This window comes from Polistes dominula, unplaced genomic scaffold (genome assembly GCF_049000335.1).
Source record: "Polistes dominula isolate Pdom_NZ unplaced genomic scaffold, Pdom_raw_medaka contig_33, whole genome shotgun sequence".
Classification (NCBI taxonomy): Eukaryota; Metazoa; Arthropoda; class Insecta; order Hymenoptera; family Vespidae; genus Polistes; species Polistes dominula.
In genome coordinates, this window is record NW_028300998.1 from 5,845,300 (window position 1) to 5,856,757 (window position 11,458).

Below are 11,458 nucleotides of genomic sequence, written 5' to 3' on the forward strand. Positions count from 1 at the left end.
GAGAATAAAATAAAAAGAATTAAAATACTTCAGTTATTTTTGCAAGTAATTATTTTATATTTCCGTTTACCATAATTATAATCCTCTCTCTTCTTATCCTATTATTTTTGCATGTAATATTGCATCGTCTTTATAATTCATCCTGTAAATAAAAAAAGGAATAAATAAATTAAAATACCACCCGTTTACCATAACTCAGTCCTCTTTTAGTCCATTATCCCTCTCCTCTCGGCTACTCCACTATTATGAGAAACCTAGAACAAGAAGAAACCTAAAAAAAAAAAAAAAAGAAAAATAAAGAAGTAGAGAAGGAGTGATGGTTGGTAGGGTGAAATTCAAGGTAAGGACATGATTTTCTCCCAATTATTGGAGATAGGAGAAAATCATGGCTCGCGTAGGGCAGGGTCGCATCCCTGAAGTAGACTTTTCTTTGTGAAGAAACCAAAGAAAGAATCTACCCGCTACCCTTTAAATAAAGAAACTGGAAACGAGCCTGAAAAAGAAAAAGAAAAGATTATTTTGGAGGTTTGAAAAGATGCAATGAATGCATCGAAGGGCAAGTTCTCGATGAAAAGCCCGATGCACTTACAAGTGCATTAGAATTAATCATATCCTGAAACAAAATAAAATGAAAATTATGTTCCTAATACCTAGAAAAAAAAGATATATTAAAAAATATTATAAAATAATTAGTTTCCACGAATGAAATGAAGAATGAAAAATGAAAAATGAAAGGTGTGGGGTAATAAGAAATGAAAAAATTATATGATATTAGAGTGAGGGGGAATTCTGAATCTCAAATTTATCAAATACTCGATTTATTTTTGGCAATAAAAATCTCTGATAGAGAGAGAGAGAGAGAGAGAGAGAGATTTGGTGGTGGTAATTCCAACGATGTTCCCCTATAACAGAAAGAAAATTATATCAATTACTTCCATTCTTAAAAAACCACTATAAATTATTGACGAGCAAAATAATAAAATATAAAATGACCAACGAACTATTCGCAAAATTCAGCCATGCTGTTGAATTTGCAAATAACTCATTGAGTCTGTAGTTGCCCTCTTGAGCCACAATTAAGTGGGGGCCTCTTCGGCATGTTGCCTCTTCTTTCTTGATGCCTACTGTCGGACATTCCCTACGTGCGAGCATGAAAAGAATCATTGACCAAAAACGTCAATCGTTCCCAAAAAGTATTCTCATAATTTAGCATGTTACAACGATCAATGATATAGAATCAGAATTGTCCCTGATTCTAAATTATAAAATGGAAAAAAACCCGACCTAACCAACCCTAACACAACCCTGAAAATAAAAATGTGATTAGTAAAACATCTTGAGCTCTTTTTACATAGAAAATAATGATTACCTTTTGATCGAGAGATATCTCTTCGTCGAAAGGAATATTATTAACCATGTAAATTATCAATTCTATTCTAATACCATATCGTTGTAACATGCCAAGTTATGGTCCTACAATTTAGAAACGACTTCAAGACATTTTCACCCAATTACTCTCAACTGCTTATAACATTAATATAAATGAAATACATTTCATATTACAATACCTATGAAATAATTTCATTTATTTTTCTATCATACATACCATTTTGCAGAATAATTCCGATGTTCGTTATAACTCTGTTAAATAATTATTACAAAATAAATTCGCGTTTACCGTTAGCTATCCTAGCTCGTGGACAATCAATGAACTTAGAGTTCATCGACTGTGCACATGTTACACGAGCACATTTAATCGAATGTCCGAGCAGTTAATTAAGCTAATCCATGACACTTCGCACTTTTACTATCTTATAATAAAAACGAATTGAAATAAAAATAATACTAAAAATGCAATGCATTTTTTTGCAATATATTTTTATTTAATTTATATTAAATTATATCAAACATTTGAAAGACTAAATCGCGATAGTGCGAAGTGTTAAACCTGTTATACTTAAAACTAAGTATCAAATTCATCAAAGGTTTTGCGAATTTAATTTCGATTTTATCTCGTTCGAGATAGAATCGATAAATAAATTTTTCAAATGGTTGCAAATACCTTTGAATCATGATACATATTAAAAATGATAGAATTGTCACAAAATAAATTTACTAAGTAAGCATGATAGAATAAAAAGATATAATTTAGTGACAATTCTATATAAAAAATCCGGAGATGTGACTTGCACTTTCAAAGTGCAAGTTTACTATGTGCTTTTCCGGGGTCCTACCTACTTACAATTAAAGTTTCACATTCACTCAGAAAAAAACACATGCATACCCACCCACTCACTCCACGGTTCTCACACACTCCACCAGGGTGCAAAAGCCTACACTAGAGAGCATGCCCCGGGGCACCTCCGTCACCCTAGTTCAACCGCATAAACTAAACTTATATACTAAAAGGTTACGTACCAGTTGCTGTAATCGTCTGCCAAGGCTAGTGATTATTGCAAATAAAACTACTGCAAAATACAAGTATACACTAGTATATATATATGCATACTAGTTATATATCTGTATGTTTCCATAAATAAATGTGGGTGATTCAACTATGCAAAACGGTTATTAAAAATAAAAATTCGGATAGTACGCGTGACTCTACAAATTATTTTTATTTTAATAAATTTAAAAAAATGCGCGGTATTACGTATCGCGTAACGATGTACAATGCATTACCTACTACGCACACACAGGTGCAATGTACAACGTGCAATCACTAGCCAATGACAGCCGCCAAAGGAAAACTTAAAAACTAATAACCCATGCAAACTTTTTTCACCCATACGTGTAACACCTGGGTAACACGCATAGATGAGAACGAAGAGTGCATAGGGAGGAAAAAAAGGGGGTATTAGTATATTAGTTGCTGAAAATCCTAATCTAAAAAATTGATTAATACATTTAAATATTCTCAAATAAATCTAAGCGGGCTATGACTCTACAAGTCTTTAATACTTCCAAAAAGATATTAAAAATTTAAAATAATTAAAAAACCTAGGATGACTCCTTTGATTAAGTTGGCTGTTCTAATTAAAGAACTGGGCTTTTTTCAGCCGCCACTTAATTGCCAGAGTCTATCCGTCGCGAAAGGGTTTTGTCTTCTTGCTCATTTATTATATCGAAATAAATCGCGATTAAATAAACTAAGTACGAAGTAATGCATGTAAGACATTTATTACATGCTTTATTGGTACGAAATCGAGTAAATTAATACTCGATTTCACCACTACTAAAACGCGAATCAAACACGTAATAAAAAATGAGGGTGCATTAATTAATTTACACTGTTAATTAAGTGAATTTAACCGATAAGACAAGAAGACCTATCCTAAACTAATAAAACATACATATAATGAAACATACAGTTTCATGAGCCATTCCAAAAAAGGAATAATCCTTTTTTGGAATAAACTCATGTGCTCGTCAATAATTTTTTAATAAAAATTACAACCAGTAGCTCGTGTCGATTCGGACCTTTCATCCTCGGCATGATTGAGCACTGGAGGGACTTTAAATTTTTGACTCACTCGTTACCAATGTTATATAACATAGATGTGACATTTTATTATAATAGAATGTCATATGTATGCTATATGAACAGTTGGCATTAGAAGTTCTACGGTGGCTCCAAAACACTCCTACTTCGTAGAAAATGGTCCAGCTGCATCCCTCGTCCACCAGGTCCATCGGAGAATTCCTTGATGCACTTCTTCTTGCACTCACTCACTCACTCGCGTGATTCTAATAACGCGGTAAACGAATATAAGAAACTATAGATGAGTTTCTTATCGCGAAACCGAAATTTTTCTTATACGGCGAACAACACTGACTCTACATACGCGTATTATTTTAATTTAATTTACGCCCACCCGGTCACTGACTCTACTTCGCGATCAAAATTGTACTTTTTAATATTGGAACAAACACTGACTCTACTTTAAAAACTGCATTGCACGCAGTCAAATGCAAACACACGAAAATTTCACTCCCGGTCACTTCACTGACTCTACTTTAGCGAACAGTCTGTACTACTGTTATAAATAAAAAAATAACTTTATACGAACAAATACACTATTGTAATTAACTGCATTGCTCGCAATTAATTTACTGTGTATATTTCAAAAATAACGCGTACGCGAAACGCGACGAAATTTAAATTAACGAATGAACGAACGTGATTCTAAATCCGTGATTTTAAAATTATATAATATAAACGAACAAACACTCCCGTACATTGCCAACACGCCCGATTGCAATGATATTCTGAAACAGAAAAATGAAAAAGAGCAATTAATAATCATTGTCGTAATAAAATACCATTGAAATTTTGGTAGAAATATTGAATACAGAATTATACTTACTTCGAATTCTCTTCTATGAATGCCCGATGGGTCTCCTACCCTTAGGATGACGATGACCAGTAGACGGTAACGAACCTAAGAAACTTGTAAGTTTCTTATTGAGATCGCGCACTGACTCTACTTCGCAATAAAAATTTGATTTTAATTATTCGAACGAACACTGACTCTAATTCGCGATTAAATTTTATTTTTATTATTCGAACAAACACTGACTCTAATTCGCGATAAAATTTTGATTTTAATTATTCGAACAAACACTGACTCTACTTCGCGATAAAAATTTGATTTTAATTATTCGGACAAACACTGACTCTACTTCATAATAAAAGATTTTATTTAAGTTATTCGAATAAACACTGACTCTACTTTTATAACTGCATTCCGGGCAGTTACAATATCAAAACCCGAACACGTCTTACCTGCAAACAGAAAAAGAAAAATAAAAAGATTAGAATCATTGTTATCATTTAAAAAACATATAAAATTATTAAAGAAATATTTAATAGAAAAGTTAACTTACCTTTTCATCTTTTTAGATGATGCCCGACGGGTTTCCCACCCTTAAAGATGACGATGACGTAGACGGTTCAAACGACGGAGAAACTTTACGTGTTTCTTTATCACGACCACGGCACTGATTCTACTTCGCGATTTAATTTCACTTTAATTATTCGAACCAAACACTGACTCTAATTTTTATTAACTGCATTGCACGCAGTCCAAAAATTCAAACACTAACACTGCTTAACCTTCTGAAACAAGAGAAAAGTACAAAACGATTAGAATCATCGTTATCATTTCAAAATTATAGGTAATTATTAAATTAAATGTTTAATATCAAAATTCATTTACCTTCTATCTTCAGTGATGAATGCCCGATGGGTCTGCCTACCCTTAAGATGACGATGACCAGTAGACGTGTAACAAAAATAAAAAACTATAATAAAGTTTTTTATTAGAAACGTGAACGCGAACGCGACCACGACCGAGACGTGTTTTAAACCGACCGCACTACACGTCAAAAAACTCGACTGTAAGAATGTACATGATTAAATTTACAACAAAATAAATCGAGTATTATTATGTGAAATATAATATGAAGGGAATATTTAAGGGAAACAATAAGAGGAATGTGAACATGATATTAACTAGGAAAATGAAAGAAACCAATTATTATTATAATATTAATGATAAGCGGTCTTTAGCTAGATTTTACTTGCCATGTAATGTATACCATATAAAAATATGATAAACATTCCATGGAAAGTAATATCCATTGCCCAGGTCTAACCACGAGGAGGTAACCGCTTCTGAAGACCCAAGAGGGATGTGCATCCTAAAAATGCTCACATCCGATTATAATTCAAAGGAATGAATCTAACTCTTAGGCCCCACCATAAGAGTACCATCCGAAAAATCGTTAAAATTATTATTGAAAATACCAGAGAAAAATTTTAATACTAAAAAATACAAAATGATAAACAAGGAGTGTAATCTGAAAAGAAATTCAATAGAATCATCGATGATACTTAAAGCTAAAACACCCTAGAATAACTTCAAATTATAGAAATAAAATCTATATACATTTATATACATAATTTTCAATCTCCATAAAATAAAGTATAATAATTAAAAAGAACATACAATTATTAGTTGTTCTATGAAACCTATAAATAAAGAAAATATATTTAAAAATGTGCTATATCAAACATGTGCTATGCTACAAAGAGAATTATATAAAGATACAAATTTTCATTTTATTTATACAAATAATTATTTTATACTATCCTATATTACCAAGTCCACTTCTTGTTCCTTTATGGTCCTCCTTTGGTCCACCTGTGGTCGTTTCCTTACCATAGTCAAATCTGTAACAGAAAACAAAGGGATAAAAAAGAGTAAAAAATAAAAGGGATAGGAAAAAAAGGGGATAGGTATAATTTTCAAAGTGGAACTTTCCACGATTTTTTTTTAAAGTGGTTTCCCCCCGATTGGACTAGTCCACTGACTCTAAATTTTGGAGAAACCTACACTAAATGTTTAGTCCAACACCGTATACTAACAGCGAACTTACGGAAAAGAATCCTTGGGTCCGTCTAACAATTAGCGGAAGATGCCTTCCCTTACAATGAAGCTTCAGTTTCCCATGCTAAATGCATATCTATTGATGCATATCCAAAAGCCAAAAAAGAAAAAAAAGAAAAAAAGAAAAAAAAAGCCAAAAAAGAAAAAAAAAGAAAAAAAAGACGGTAGTTCCAGCTTAAAAGTTAAATGAACATGATTCTATCCTTGGGAGTAAGATAGAATCATGGCTCGCGTGGGCAGGGTCACATACCTGAAGTAAATTCTTTATTCGTAAATGGTACCACCCTTTACGAACAAAAAATTTACCCGCTACCCATTAAACCGCTTCTAAAACAGAAATTTTAATGAATATTAATACAATTTTATTTGCAATGTAAGTAATTGGAGTATTTTATGTTACCTTCCAGTCCAGGAACGCAATCAAGTTGAAGACAACCATCTGATAAACTGAAAAAATAAATTCAAAATAAAATGATTTTCTATTCAAAGTACGTTAATGTGTATGTAACTTTTAAACCAATGTATATGCGTTGAAATAATCTGAAATACAATTAGAGTGTATTAGAATAATGAAATGATTGTTAAATATTCGAAAAGAATTCGTATTGTAGTTTAAAATCACTGTGTATATGTAAGGTGGACCGTCTTCCTCGAAATTCCCTTTCAGACTGAGTCATTGTTCTCTGTAACAAAACTTTAATTAGAAAGTTGTTTATGTTTCTTTATTTTTATGTCGAGCATATGTGCAACGGTAACAATATTTCAAATAAACAAAATTTAATATTATAACTTATAGATTTTATTATTTTATTTATTCTAACGTAATTATTTTATTGTCCCTGCGCAGTAATGACTTCCGGGACAGGAATATCCTGTAATATAAGTAAAGTGTATTAGAATAATTAAATAATTAATAATTAATCAATGCAAGTATCGATTGTTGTTTCAAAGTACGGAATATATTTTCGGAGTACCTTTCTCTTCGAAATTCACTTATAGACTGACCCATTGTTCTCTAAAACAAAATTTTGATTAGAAAGTTGTTTATGATTTTTCTTATGTTGATTATTTCTCCAACGGTAATAAAAATTCTAATAAAGAAAATTCAAGATTATAACGTTCCGATTTTAACATTCTTTTTATTCTAATGTAATTAATTTATTGTTCATGCGCAGTGATAACTTCCAGGACAAAAATATCTTGTAATATAAGTAAAGTGTATTAAAATAATTAAATAATTATTAAATGATCGATAGAAGTGTCGATTATTGTTTAAAAGTACGAAATATATTTATGGAGTACCTTCCTTTTCGAAATTCACTTATAGACTGACCCATTGTTCTCTGTAACAAGACTTTGATTAGAAAGTTGTTGACATGTTTTTTTATGTTGATTATCTCTGCAACGGTAATAAAAATTCTAATAAAGAAAATTCAAGATTATAACGTTTGTATTTTAATATTCTTTTCATTCTAATGGAATTAATTTATTCTTCATGTGCAGTGATGATTTCGAGTATTAAATTATGCTGTAATATAAGTAGAGTGTATTAGAATAATTAAATAATTATTAAAGGAATATATTTTTGAAGAACCTTCCTCTTCAAAATTTACTTATAGACTGACTCATTGTAGTCTGTAACAAGACTTTGATTAGAAAGTTGTTGACATGTTTTTATATATGTTAAACATGTGTGCAACTGTAATAATATTTCTAATAAAGAAAATTCAATATTATAACGTTTGGATTTTAACATTCTTTTTATTCTAATTTTATTATTTTATTATTCATGAGCAGTGATGACTTCGAAGACAAAAATTTCCTGTAATGTAAGTAAAGTGTATTGGAATAATTAAATAATTGTTAATTAATTAAAAGGAATATCTATTGTTATTTAAAAGCAAAATCAAAAAAAGGGATTGAAGCGGTCTTTAGCTAGATTTTACTTGTCATGGAATGTATATCATATCAAAATATGATAAACATTACATGGAAAGTAATATCCATTGCCCAGGTCTAACCACGAGGAGGTAACCGCTTCTGAAGACCCAAGAGGGATGTGCATCCTAAAGATGCTCACATCCGAATATAATTCAAAGGAATGTACCTAACTCTTAGACCCCTTCATAAGAGTACCACCATAAAAACTTCTTAGAATTATTATCGAGAATACCAGTACAATAATTAAAAAGAGCATACAATTATGAGTTGTTCCATGAAACCTATAAATAAAAAAATACCTTAAAAATAACTACCACACCTGTACGATGCTACAAAGAGAATTATATAAAGATACAAATTTAAAATTTATTTATACAAATAATTATTTCATACTATCCTATATTACCAAGTCCACTTCTTATTCCTTTATGGTCCTCCTTTGGTCCACCTGTAGTCGTTTCCTTACCATAGTCCAACCTGCAACAGAAAACAAAGGGATAAAAAAGAGTTAAAAATAAAAGGGATAGGAAAAAAAGGGGATGGGTATAATTTTCAAAGTGGAACTTTCCACGATTTTTTTTTTAAGTGGTTTCCCCCCGGTTGGACTAGTCCACTGATTCAACATTTAGGAGAAATCTACACTCCATGTTCAGTCCAACACCATATACTAACAGCGAACTTACGGAATCCAATCCTTGGGTCCGTCTAACAATTAGCGGAAGATGCCTTCCCTTACAATGAAGCTTCAGTTTCCCATGCTAAATGCATATCTATTGATGCATATCAAAAAGCCAAAAAAGAAGTATGTTTAGTTATAAAGTAGTATTTTTACTTATATAATATGCTGATAAAACTTGATAAAAAAAGACCTCAAGGGCTCCTGTGTATATAGGGTAGAAAAAAAGAGCTCGATATTTGAAAAGAATATAGTACTCTTCGAGATGAGTAAAAAATATTTTATTAATATAAATTCTAAAATCAATTCTTTCAATATAATTATATTTTCAGTATTTATGAACACTCGATATCGTAAGTGTGTTTTTTTGGCAACGTATTGATTGTACACAGAGGAATTTGCTTAGAAACACATATTATAGAAAATGTCCCCGAGGATGTGTGATAGGAATTGTCCCTGAAGACATGTTATAGGAAATGTCCCTCGGGGAACATACCCTGTTTAATATGCCATTGCCATTATTTATATTATAATTTTTTGAAATATACTTCATAAACACTTTTATGACATTATACTATTCCTTTAATTTATTTCTAATAGTTAAATAAATGATATTTAATTGAAGGTATTTTTCTAAAAATACAAAAGAGATTTATTAAGAATATTTAATGTACATTTGCGTAAAATTCTAATGAAAATGATTTTAAAATTTAAATTCCATCATAAAAAGCATGTGGATTAAATTTTGATCCTCAGTTGGGTTTCATTTTCCTTTTTTTTTTATTTGATTCTCTTACTTTCTATTATTGTTCCAGTAAAATATTTTTTTTTTTTCAATCATTCTTATCAATGACATTGTTGCACTTTTTGTGTCGCGCTTTAAATTGTTTGTACCCGGTGTGTGGCTGTCTCGTATTTCCCCTGTCGTTTTCCGCAAGTCTTACCCGATCGATATTTCCCCGTTTCTCCTCCGCCACTCAAATAACACACTCCCCTCAAAACCTTTCACTTTTTGTCTCGTTTGAAAATTTTCTCAGTATCCTTTGAAAATAAGTTTTATTTTGTAACAATGTTTATTAATGTTTCATTAATGGTATCAACATGAATACATTGATATACGAAATAGCATACGTACGATATTAAAAGTAGCTTACATGTACGTATATAGGATGGAAAAGATAACAAACGAGTATCAACAAAATAATTCTAATTATAGATTCTAGTTGATGAATCAAGAGGTACGAATGAAAGGTACTCGTTCACCATCGGTATACCTTATGACGCGTATCTTTCTCATCATTACAAGACAGTATTTGCGCAAAATAAACGACCTCGAAACATTTCTATCGATAGACAAAGATAGAGGAGGAATACAGTAATGAAGGGGTGTGGTGGAGTTGAAAGAAAAGAGATATTGCATGACTTGACATTATCGTCAACGGAAAGGTCGACGTTACTATCCAAAACATTATTGAAATGAAGTTATATATCCGATATTGTTCGCCACTTTTATCTACAAATCGTATTCTTAGTATTTATGTTCAAGGGTTAACAAAAGTTTTCCTACTAATTACATTTTCCCTATGATATACTTTGCACATTTTTATTTCAATTTGTATTAGTAAAATATTCATATTTCTCGACTATACAATTTAATCAGTTAACTGTGAGTTTGACGAGTATACTCGTCGTGGAGAAATGACAATATTTTGTATTTTCGTTTCATTTTTGTGACATGATGTAGATAGACACTTTTCAAAGATATTAACACAGCTGGCTGGAGCAAATGATAACTACTTTTAATTAAGCATATCATAAATTAATTATTTTTGTTTTTTAAATCGTTCCATATTTTTTGATTTGAATTTAAATGTAATATTATTTTAATGAACTCAATTATTGTTAAACTAACAATAAGTACAACACTAAATAAAATTGTGTCACGATACGGTAGGAAGAAAAATCCATTCTATTATTTTAATTATATTATTTTATAATATATAAATAAAATATATAATGAAAAACGTTTTGAGATGACAACTATTTTAATCAATCAAAAGTTATTTTCTTATTTTATTCTAAATTTAATCTATGTCAATACTTTGGTACACTACTTAGTACGTATATGTATACGTACATTAGTTAATTAACTTAGAAGAGAGATATATAAAAATAAAGTTCTCCATTCGATCCCTTTTCTATATATCCTTAATACGATTGACCGATAGAATTAGTAAATTGCTAGTAAAAATGCCAACTCAACGTTCTTTCTCTTTTCTAATTCTGGTGATATCAATTATCAAAATATTATGAAAAATGTATACATGTGTTATAGATCGTCTTGATCGATCAAGGGCTCGATAAAAGACACGCGAACCAACGAACTTAA